The following is a 12224-nucleotide window of genomic DNA, read 5'->3' as shown; positions in this document are numbered from 1 at the left end:
CCACCATGATAGATACTCTAGTATATCCTGTTCCACTGGAACAAGAATTTGAGGAAGATCGCTAGCTGCTGACCAGTGCCGCTTCAGACATCGGTGAAGGGATTGCTGATAGACACTCTTTAGGAACAGGCTAAGAAGAATGATGCCTGAGCAGTTGTTGCTATTGTCACAGCTGTATTTCTTGCTGGTTGGAAAAGGTTGTACTACTCCCTTGAGTCTGCTGACATGTCGTTTCTTCTCCTTGCTTGAAGACATTAAGGATTCCTTTGTAGATAACAAGGGATCTAAGATCTTCTACTTTGGTAGGCCAAATAGGTGACAAGTGCCACATCTGGTGACCCCTCTGCAAGTGGGGTGGCAGATGAGGATGCCACAACAGCAGAAATCCTGGGGTTTCTAGCATCAGCTTAGACCTTAACCCCTTCGGTATGAGGCAATGGTTCCCGCTCAGTAGCTGTATACGAGATTTTATACTATCCTTATATTTTTTGATAACCTGTATTTTCATGTTTATTTTGTTACTGCTGACTATAAGATAAATATCTTATAATCTTACGAATTTCTATTTATTTCAATTTAAATAACCAAAAATTTGCGCATTCATATACTTTCCCTTCCTATTACTTGTTTATTGATTAGAAATATTTCTCAGAAGTTAATTTTCATATAGTTTCCCTCTAAAAAGTAAAGCACTGTGATTATGAGTAAAGCAAAGTGATTATGTAATATTTCCACGATAAATAGCATTCGAAATATATAAAAAAAACTAGTCGATAAAATATTTTACTTTACAAAAAGATTTAAAAAGAATAAGTTTCCTTTGACATAAAATATCTACTATGTAAAATTACAAGGCATACAATAAACTTGTCTACTGAGAGAGAGAGAGAGAGAGAGAGAGAGAGAGAGAGAGAGAGAGAGAGAGAGAGAGAGAGAGAGAGAGAGAGAGAAAGAGCGAGAGCGAGCTTAGGATCCCAGTAAGCAGAATTGATTCATGGGTGGATTAAGAATAACAGAATTGTAATAAATATATTATCTAAATATCTACACTGTCGTCATCTCTCTCCCATTCTCCCTACCCTGTGATGCCCACCATACACAGTTGGTGAGGCCACTTGGAGAAGAAACTATTGGTCATTACATCCTAAGAACTTCATATAATCTGATTTGTCATAGAGAGAGCTTGTAAATAAAGAAAAAATTCCTTTAAGAAATAAAGGAAATATGACAAATTTGGAGATAATTTTTATTTTTCCCTACCTAATACAAACCTGGAGTTATCTATTTGGATTACTTAAAATGCGAGGTGGCAACCCTGCCTAACCGATTGAGCGGGTAAGCTGGGGGTGGCTAGGGGGTACCCAGCCACCTCTATATACTATACTCTCACAGCAGTGAGGTACCTCGCTTCTGACTGCAGGCAGGACTTCTGGGGGACAGGTGATGTGGGCCAATTTATATAAATAATTCGAGGTTTGTATTAGTTAGGGAAAAATACAAAAGATCTCCGCATTTGTCATTTACTCGCATAATACCAAAACTTGCATTTCTGGGTCGAACCTGTGACGGCCGGCGAAAAAGTCCTTCTTTGTACTTTTTCTGATATAAATCTTCCAAATATACCAGAGAAAATTAAAAGCATGGAATGCAGAGGTTACAACCCTCGCGCGAGCACCTTGTTGGTGTCGTATATCTAACAAGGGCGTTTGTAAAACACTATTCACAGGCTGTCTTCCATTTAGATAATCCCTTCATCAAAGGGGGAGGGCCGTGATAGGCCCTAGAGAATACAGTTGGGTTACCCTACCGACACCCACCACTCGCGCTCACTAGTACATCCTTCTGTTTTGGACTTACCAGCAAAGTTGATAAGTGTTTTGCCCAGTGTTTTTCGAAGTGATTGTCGTTAATTCAACATGACTGACGTTGATACTTCACCCTTACCAATGTTAAGTACCATAGTTTGTTTTGGCAGCTTTTGACAGTACCGGGCATTTGTTCTGTTTCCAATATGGTGGTTTTTAGTTTTGGAAGCGATTGTCTTGCCGAGGTATCGGCAGCCATTTTGGGTTATGTTCGCTTCGGTAAATATTCTAGTTAATTTTGCCCATCTGGTACTCTGTCATCTTGGTTATATCACTTAGGTTTTATGGCCTTTTAGTGTTATCATTAATTTTTACTATGGTATTTATTTGCTTGCAAGTCCAATTTGGACCTACGAAGAATAGCGATTTAAAGAATAGCGAATTAAGTTTAGCGATTTAGTCTTAGTTTGTTCTCGCCTCAGAGGCTTCGTTTTAGACTATATCCTTGTTTTTTGTTACGTTATTCTTCGTTCTTGGTTATTACTAAGAAAAGCAATCAATTTTATTAATGTTCTTGTTTTATTGTGTGATGTTAGTTTTTTATTATGTAACCTTGAGAGCGAAAACAGAGACTGCTCGTTCCCTGTTCTTCAGATATGAGTTATCCTTCTCTCGTTTTCTTTGTTAGCTCGAGTAAGAGAGGTGAATTTCCCGTTCTCCGTTTTTATACGATCACGAGTTATTCAAGCCTCCTCTTAGTATCAGAGTTGATGATAGTACGTTTAATATTATAAACGTTTTTATTGATGTGGTTACTGTTAATATAACTAACACTATTAATAGGTACGTTAGTGTATGAGTCATTAATTGGGGTCGTTTTATACCGACACCCTTAGCTCCGAAGTTATGCTTAGCTCCGCCTTGAGTTATGCTCCGCTATATGGATACTCATTGGGTGAGAACTAGTTAACGTTCAGGAGCAGATTTTTGGAGTGCAACGGTGAAATCCGGCACTCGGACTCCGGCTGAAGCCTTTTACACACGAACCTTTTTCATGTTTGATCATAATTACACCGTTACGGCCGGCTTCACGGGAGATAACACAATCATTCATTGAGGTTAATGTTATCGTACCGGGAACGGTCACGATATCACGGTGACGGGCCTTTGCTACCGGATCTCCGGTACAAACAGAGATCAAGCAGACGGCCAGAACCGGAGTTAACAATGTGATACCGATTATTACGGTCCCTTTTTCATCGAATCTCCGGCTTCACTGGAGATAACACAAACATTCAGTATTAGAGAATGTTATCGTACCGCTGAGGATCACGTTTTCACGATGACGGACCTTTGTCACTAGTTCTCCGTTACAAACAGAGATCAATCAGACGATCAGAATCAGGGTATGAACCCCTTTTTTCATAAATAATCACAATATCGTTATTACGATCCTTTTCATCGAATCTCCGGCTTAACCGGATATCGTACAGGCGATCAGCATTGAGGTTAATATTAGTTTTCCTCTGGTGTTCACGTTGTCACTATGACGGACCTTTGTACCGGGGATTGTTACCGGAGCTCCGGTACAGACAGAGCTCACTCAGACCACGGGGGCCAATCTCTTGTTTTGCTGTAAAGGAAAGGATTTAACATGAATACAAAGTAAACTGTATTTACTTTAATGACACTTTGAATTTGCGTTGGTAATATTCATTAGTTATTCTTGAAAGTACAAATAAAAATATATGAACATAACTATGCCTATATTTATGCATATATTTAATTCTAACTATGTATAAATATGGATAAATATCCATACAACATCGTGTTCAAATAGAAATAAATTGATTATGCCTATATTTATGCATTTTCAATTCTAACTATGCCTAAATATGAATAAATATTCATACAACATAGTGTTCAAATAGAAATAAATTGATTATGCCTATATTTATGCATTTTCAATTCTAACTATGCCTAAATATGAATAAATATCCATACAACATAGTGTTCAAATAGAAATAAATTGATTGTGCCTATATTTGTGCATATTCAATTCTAACTATACCTAAATATGAATAAATATTCATACAACATCGTTTTCAAATAGAAATAAATTGATTATGCCTATATTTATACATATTCAATTCTAACTATGCCTAAATATGAATAAATATCCATACAACATAGTGTTCAAATAGAAATAAGTTTCCACTCAGTACTGGGAACCAAACGTTGGCCCCTTCTAATGAAGGGCCGGGTCGAGACTAACCATGCCATGAGAGGCTATCTACTGTTCCTTGAAACAGATGAATCAATAGAATACTAATAGCCAGTAAATAATGTTAGACCCGGTTCTGAACGTCTGAGTCAGGGGTGGCCAACCTGTGGCGGATGCGCCAACAGTGTCACATTTCATGAATACAAGTGTCGAACTATACCCCAAAAGATAGTACATTAAATGATTTTTCTTTAAAATTGATTTTTATGAGTTATACAGCTGATCCCAGCCTGTGAATAGGATCATTAACCAAAGTTCAAGGAACATCCAGACTTATGTCCCCTTTCTTTTACAGAAGGTTCGCCTACATGGTTCCCGTCAAGATGATGATGAATCTCTCTGGCCTGCAAGAGAGGCTCTCCGCCCTTGGTTATCAAAGTTGGGAAGAAATGCTCCATCTAGAGGTCCCTATCTCCTCAGAGTGTCCTCTCTAAGGTTGGACGACGACCCCATGGACGGGCAGGTAGGTGGGGATGAATTTTGAGCCTTCAGCTTTGCAATTACCTACGTCACCGACCTAGGACCCTTAATGGATCCTGATGTTCATGTTACCCTGCATAAACCGTGACTGCTAAAAGCAACACATTCTAGGGAAAACCAAGGGGCTATGACGGAGCTCAAAAGTATGGTAGTGAGTCAGATCCGTTCAGGAACTCAGAAGTTTCCCCCTACAGCCCCAGGCATATCGAAGTAACCTCCTTCGATAAAAACAACGCATAGAGATTTGCCTTTCATGTTCCATATATAGATGGTACCATAAATCTGGATGGCATAGACATCCTCCCTCTGGGGGACCTAGAATTTACTCCCAGGTACTAGAATTCCCGTTCAACGGATTCATTCGATTGAAAGAGATTGCCTTGGTTAGGTTAGACAAGGTACCGAAGGTAACAGTATTATTTCCTAAAGGGCAGGCCCGATCTGTCTGGACCAGGATGTTGTCAGTCTGGGGGTTACGATAATTCCAAGATCTGCCCTTCCAATTCGACCTACACGTTTGATGGTCTGATCGGGTTAGTTGTGGGAAATACGTTCTGTCTGAGGCCTCTATCAGACAGGAATCGATAGTCGGTTACCCACTCGTCATCACAGCCTCCCTCCGATTCGACGTCTATGCATCCAAATCCCCCTCATCAGGTGGTCTACCTCACTGATTCCCCAGGTACACAGCCCAACCCCGTTGGGATGTTTTACCTGCATACAGCCCTAGATCCGAACCCTCAGGCTCCTCTCGTGGACACCAGAGAGGAAGATACAGGAGTAGAAGACAGTCTCGCCATCGAGACGGACCTAGAAAAAAGGGGCCTCGGAGAAGGAAAGTACCTAGATTCACTCCCTCACAACGCGGTGGTCCCGGTAGGGGGTAGACTTTACCACTTTCGAGACCATTGGACCTTCGGTCTGTGGGCTCATAGCATAATCTCTAAAGGTTTGAGGTGAAAATGGCCACAAGGTCCTCCTCCTCCACCAGTGACCTTCTCCCAGGAATCCACTCCCATCCTGGAAGAGTACACCACAGGGTTACTCAAGAAGAAGCAATCAAACGGGATCGATCACTGAAGTTCCAAAGCCACCTGTTCACAATTCCGAAGAAAGGCTTGGCGGCATTGAGAGTGGACCTGGACTTGTCAAGCTAAACTCTTACATTCTCTGCGACAAGTTCCGGATGTTGACTATCTCTCAGGTACGGACCTTACTTCCCCGTAGGACCGTCACCACCTCTGTCGATCTTACCGACGACTATTATCTTGCGCCTTTAGCTCGAAACTTCTCTTCTTATCTGGGTTTCCGCCTAAGCAGGAAAGCCTTTGGGTTCAAGACATGCCCTTTGGCCTCAACATTGATCCCAGGATATTCACAAAACTAGGAGAGAGAGTGTTAGAACAACTCAGGAACCAAGAGATACAGATCATTGCTTATCTGGCCGGTTGGCTCATTTGGGCCTGGCCGGTCATAGAAGGCAACAGAGCTACGAAGGAATTATTCCAATTTCTCGACAACCTGTGATTTCGGGTCAATCTCCAAAAAATCTCGCCTGCAACCATCAGTCCGCTTAGAATGGTTAGCCATTCAGTGGGACCTTTCGAAGCACACGTTGTCTCTCCCTTCCAAAAGGTAAGAGGAATAGTTTCAAAGATCAAAAAATTTTCTCAAACACAAACAGGTGTCCGAAGAGCCTTAGAAAGTATCCTCGGACTTTTCCAATTCACTTCAGTAACAGATCTAATAAAAGCCAAACTCAAAGACATCAATCGAGTTTGGAGAAAGAGAGCTACAGTACCTATAAGAGACATGGTCTCGAAGATCCCCTCTGTCTTGAAAATGAGACTACGCCCATGGTCCGAACCGAAGGACCTCTCCAAATCGGTTCCTCTACAATTCCCACCTCCACAAGTGACATTCCATACAGCCGCGTCTCTAAGTGGATGGGGGGAATTACTCCGAACATCAGATGTTTCAGGTTCTTGGTCACTCTCCATGAAACAGTCCCATATCATTGTTCTCAAAGCCATGGCAGTGTTCTTGACCCTGAAGAGAGAGACTCCTCCGAGGTCGACCCACATCAGAGTAGTGTCAGACAGCACAGACGCAGTACACTACGTCAACAGGGGAGGATCCAAGTCACCCAACCTGAATCAGATCCTGGTCACTATCTTCGCCTGGGCAACAGAAGAGAACTGGTTCCTGTCAGCACCTCACCTAGCGGGAGGCCAGAATGTGAGAGCGGACTCACTATCCAGGACGGATCCACTGGAGTCAGAATGGTCTCTAGACATAATTTCATTCCGGTGGATACTCAGGCTCGTTCCAGGCCTCCAGGTAGATCTATTCGCAACTCAGATGAATCACTAACTTCCTTGTTATGTGACCCCAACCCTGGACCCTCGGGCTTATGCCATGGACGCATTACCCCGGGATTGGAACCATTAGAAGAAGATTTCCCTATCTCCCCCAGGGAATCTTCTAAAAACTTTTACACAAACTACGCTCCTTCCCGGGCGCAGTAGCTTTAGTACCACCTCACTGGCCAAGAACAGTTGGTTTCCTCTCCTCCTCGAGTTGAAACTCAGTCCCATCCGGATCCCGTTCCTCAAACTGACCCGAGTATCCAAACTCACTGTGTCAGATTACTCAAGGATAGCCAAAACTCTAACTTTGTGGACTACAGGAAGTTGGCAGCTCGTAGAGATGCGAACATTGAACCGGAAACGATCTCTTCATCGAATGGGACAAAAAAGGGACTCGACAATTCGCCAATATGATTCGGCCGTTAACAACTAGTAGGTCCCCTAAGAGTGCAGACCATACTCGTATGTCCCCGCATTTAGCCATCTCTTTCTTGAGGTTCCTATTTGACAAAGGCCTAACAGTTAGCACTTTAACCACCATCAAGTCAGCTTTGAAGAAGATCTGCCTTGTTGGGTTCAACATTAACCTAGCTGATTCCTATTTCTCATCAACCCCAAAAACATGTGCTAGGCTTCGACCTTCGGTTCGGCCACAAAAGGACTCTTGGTCTATGAACGATGTTCTCAAACTTGCGATGGACACGGACAATGAATCCTGCTCTTATATCACTCTTCTTAGGAAGACTTTATTTCTAACGGCTATGGCCTCAGGTGATGGAACATCAGAACTAGCAGCTCTCACGAAACCCGGAAAACATAGATTTCCTCCCTTCAGCCGAAGTACTCCTTTCCAGACAAAGCTTCCCTAGCTAAAAAATGAGGATCCGCAAAATAGGTGCTCCTCTCGGAAGATTATTCTTCATCCCCAGGATTTTTCTCCGTGTACAGTCACACTCTCAAGCCCCTTTTTAGCTAGAACTGCCACCCGCTCGTCTGGCTCCTTGGTTATCAGGGAACAAGGAGGTACTATTTCCATTCACGGTATCAGGCAACAAATCCTCTACTTCATTAAACATACTAATCCGGAATCATTTCCCCAGGCTCATGATATACGGACAGTAGATGCCTCCAACAATGATTTCCAGAACAGGGACTTTGATGATTTTAAAAAATATACGGGTTGGAAATCCCCTATGGTTGTCAAACGCCAATATCTAAAGATCTTACAGGCCCTTAAATACCCAAAGAAGGACTTTTTCGCCGGGCGTCACAGGTCTCTCCCCAGAAATAGATTTTTCCTTCGTCAAAATCCCTTTATTTTTTTCTAAGAGTCACTCTTGGGAGGGGTGGAAGTCTTAAGTCTGGCATGGACATGTAATTACCCAGTTTTACCTAGTACAGTATAAGACTGTGGTCTAGGGAAAACTTTAACACCTCGCTAAAATATACAAACCGAGTATAATAGTGGCCTATGCAATTCAGTGTAAGAGTTTGTTGTCTTGTATGAACACCTGAATTTATAAAGGAAAAACAAGACATATCCCATTGCTTACCTCGCAGAAAGCAATGGGGACATGGGCAGTATAAAAATTCATAACTTATACTAGGCTACACAAGGGAAGTGGTAATTACCTGTAAACGTTGAAGTCAGCTTGCAGAGGGACCCATGGTGCTGAACCCCAAGGGAGGGAAAGATGAGGAAAGGAAAAGCTAGACATACTCTCATTCATCCCAGTCTTAACCCAGGTAACCTATGCCCTCAACAAACAGCTACTTGTCCACCAAGGAGCCCGAGGTATTCTTAAACTACTTATTGAGCAGCTACCACAGGACCGATGGTGAAAGTATCGTGTCTCCTGTGGGTCACGTCTTTTAAGTAATGGGCTGTGAAAGTAGTTTGTCTCTTCCACATGCCCGATTTTATGACTTGCAACACAGAGAAGTTGTGTTTGAATGCCAAGGGAGTGCTGATTCCCCTGACATCATGGGCTTTAGGTTAGCGAGCCGGAGGAGGATCGGGAGCCAAGGTTCTTTCGATCTCTTGGCAGATCCAGGAGAAAACCATGTTTTTAGTGATCCTCCTCTTTACTCTCCCTGAGCTAACAAAAAGAGGTGTTAGTCGGGGCCGTGTTGTTGCAGTGCCTTTAAGATAGCATTTCAAACTCATCACTGGGCAAAGTAGCAACTGATCTGGGTCATTGGTTACAGAATGGAGACTCCCAATCTGAAATGGCCCAAATCTATGGTCCAGCACCCCAGGATTTTGAGTCTTAGCAATACACTCTGGGCAATGTCATACGAGAGGCCATGAAGTTCACCAACTCTCTTCGCCGAGGCTAAAGAGAGCAGGAACACAGTCTTCAAAATGATGTTTCGGTCAGTTGCATGGCATAATGGTTTGTAGGTAGGTCCTTTTAAAGATCTCAAGATGCGAACCACGTTCCAAGGAGGAGTCCTAATCTCTGACCGAGGGCAAGTGATCTCATATCTCCGTATGAGTAAAGAAAGCTCCAATAAAGAGTAAATGTCAACTCCTTTTAGCTTAAACGCGAGACTTAAGGCCAAGCGATAGCCTTTCACCACCGAGACAGAAGGAAGCTTTTCCTTCCAAAGTGTACAAGGAACTCTGCTATTACTGGAATAGTGACATCGAGTGGAGAGATATTCCTTCCACGACACCAATCACAGAAGACTCTCCATTTAGCTTGGTAGATTGAGGCTGAGAACTTGTGCAAGTAACCGGACATTCTCTACGCAACTTGTCGTGAAAAGCCCTTCTGAGAGAGGAGATGCTGGATAGTCTCCAAGCGTGAAGTCGAAGCGATTCTACGGTTCCATGAAAGATGTTTGAATGCAGTTGTTTGAGTAGATCTGGTCGTGGAGGAAGCTCTCGCGGTAGATCTACTAGATGTTGCAGGAGGTCCGGAAACCACTCAGCGTGATACCATAGCAGAGCTACATGGGTTATCATAAGATCTTTGGATGCTCTGGTCGTGTTGAGCAGTCTTCTCTTCAGACAAAACGGGGGAAAGGTGTACATGTCAGTGTTGTCCCACCATTGTTGAAATGCATCTTACCATAGAGCCTGAGGGTCCGAGACTGGAGAACAGTATAGCGGAAGCTTGCTGTTCAGAGAGGATGTGAGCAGATCTACAGTTGGGGAACCCCACAAAGCCAGGACTTTGCTGGTTATCTGACGATTCAAAGACCATTCGGAGCCTACTACCCGAGTCGCTCTGCTCCGATTGTCCACGAGCACACTAATCTTGCCAGGACATAGTACCGCACTAGAAAGAATGAGCGTGTGGCATGGCGGGTACAAACACAGGAGTGCAAGGTTGCTGTGCTCAAGGCCAGTGAATGAGTGCTAAAAGAAAACGCAATCATCAGTGAAGCAAGGTCTTCAAAGTTTTGTAGAAAACTACGTTTAAACTGTTGAATACTAAATGCTAGCAGAAAGCTCATCAATTAAAGAGCCTGCATGATTGGGAACAAAAGAGAATGAACAATACAGGATTAATGTAGAGCACACATGCATTAAATGTAGAGCACACATTATTATTATTACTATTATTATTATACAAGCTACATGCATAAAGAACACACTCATAGAAGTGTGCTTGTTAACAGGCGATTGCTCAAAATGAGTGCATGAGTGAGCAAGTGAATGCTTAACATCAACAACTTAAGGGTCAATTCAAAAGTGAGAAAGCTTCGAAAAGCATACAGTTTTCCAAGAAGGCATGTTGGGGCGATCACGACCAGGCGATCATGTCCAGGCAAGGTAGTGCCGCGAGGTGGCACGATCGCTAGCAGGCAAGGAGGTGCAATCTTAATCAGGCAACGTGGAGCTATTGCAAGCAGGCTAGGTGGCGTCGCCAGGTGGTGCAATCACTGGAAGGCAAGGTGACAAGATTGCTAGCTGGTGAGGTGGTACGATCAGGACCCGTCAACGTGTAGCAATCGCAAACAGGATAGATGGCGCGATCATAACCAGGCGAGGTAGTACTGAGGGGGTGAGATCGCTAGCAGGCGAGATGGCGCGTTCGCCAACAGCCGAGGGGTACGATTGCAAGCTGGCACTCCCATAGGAGCTCATGATCGTGAAGTAGTGAGATAGCACTCACAAAGGAGCATGTAATAATTAACAGTGGATATGGTGCTCCCTCAGGTGTGGACAATTGCGAACATGTTAGGTGGTGGTCCCATAAGAGCGAGTAATCACAAACCAATGGTGTGTAAGTGTGCAATGAAGCTCATAATCTCGTCATCTCTTCCTTCTTCCTTGGGGAAGGATAGGGAATCTCTCTCCAATCTGAAGAGAAAAATTAGGTTACATATATATATGCACCTCCTACAATTCAATGTTCTTCTATCGGCAGTGTAATATTGTAAATTTCTGTTATGAAGTACATAGACATCGCTAATCCACTGCATTGGCAGGTAAATAGAAACTATTAATCTGCTCCAGTTATCGGGAAACTCAAATCAGCTTTAGTGATCAGGAAGACTGCAAAACCTTTAATAAAAAGCTGGAATAAACTTAAAATCAAAATAGCCAGCTGAGGTCCTGGAAGTACATCTGAACTATCTGATGGCTGATAATGAAGTGTCTACTTGGGATGCTGGCTAGTAACTACAGACACATTTTAATTTTAAGAGCAGGGCTCCATTTACTGTACGCTGAAAACAATCATATTAAAGGACGAAGGTTTGTAACAGTATCAGAACAAATAAACAACTTTAACATAATTGTTTGATTTAGGACAATATTTAGGTTTATCTATTATTGCATAGCTAAGTTAACTTCTTATCATTATATGCGCTACCAAATTCACAGACAAGAATATTGATAAAAATATGGAATACAATGGAATATTTCCTTAAATGAACAACATTTTAAATATATTTCCTGCAATAAAAGCTATTATATCCTTTTTATTATATATCTGCCAAGCAAACACTAGACCATCAAGTGTAGTGATGCTAAGAAAATAAAAACAAACCACAACTTGCCTCCATTGCATGTTGAATTTTCACTGAATTTTCGAAGTCACTTGGTCCAAACCAGTGTTGACGCATTCTCTTATAATCATTTACACTACGCTTCTTTCCAATGATCTGTTCAGCATAAGCATCATCTAGCAGGATACGTTGGGCTGCCAGCAACATGAAAACGGACTCCAACCCATCAGCTATTGTAGAATCCATTTTATAAACTTCCTTCACAAGCATATTCTCTGCATTTTCACAGTGATTAAGGAGAATTCTTAGTTCTAATATCTG

General features: G+C 42.5%; 1 pseudogene; it reads right to left on the bottom strand.

Annotated features, from left to right (window-relative positions):
* LOC137653204 (uncharacterized) overlaps positions 1-12224 on the bottom strand; it is a 36152-nt pseudogene that overhangs the window by 22765 nt on the left and 1163 nt on the right.

This window comes from Palaemon carinicauda, chromosome 1, assembly GCF_036898095.1.
Source record: "Palaemon carinicauda isolate YSFRI2023 chromosome 1, ASM3689809v2, whole genome shotgun sequence".
NCBI classification, from domain to species: Eukaryota; Metazoa; Arthropoda; class Malacostraca; order Decapoda; family Palaemonidae; genus Palaemon; species Palaemon carinicauda.
The sequence above is the reverse complement of the archived record's forward strand: the minus strand, read 5'-3'. Positions and strand labels throughout refer to the sequence as shown.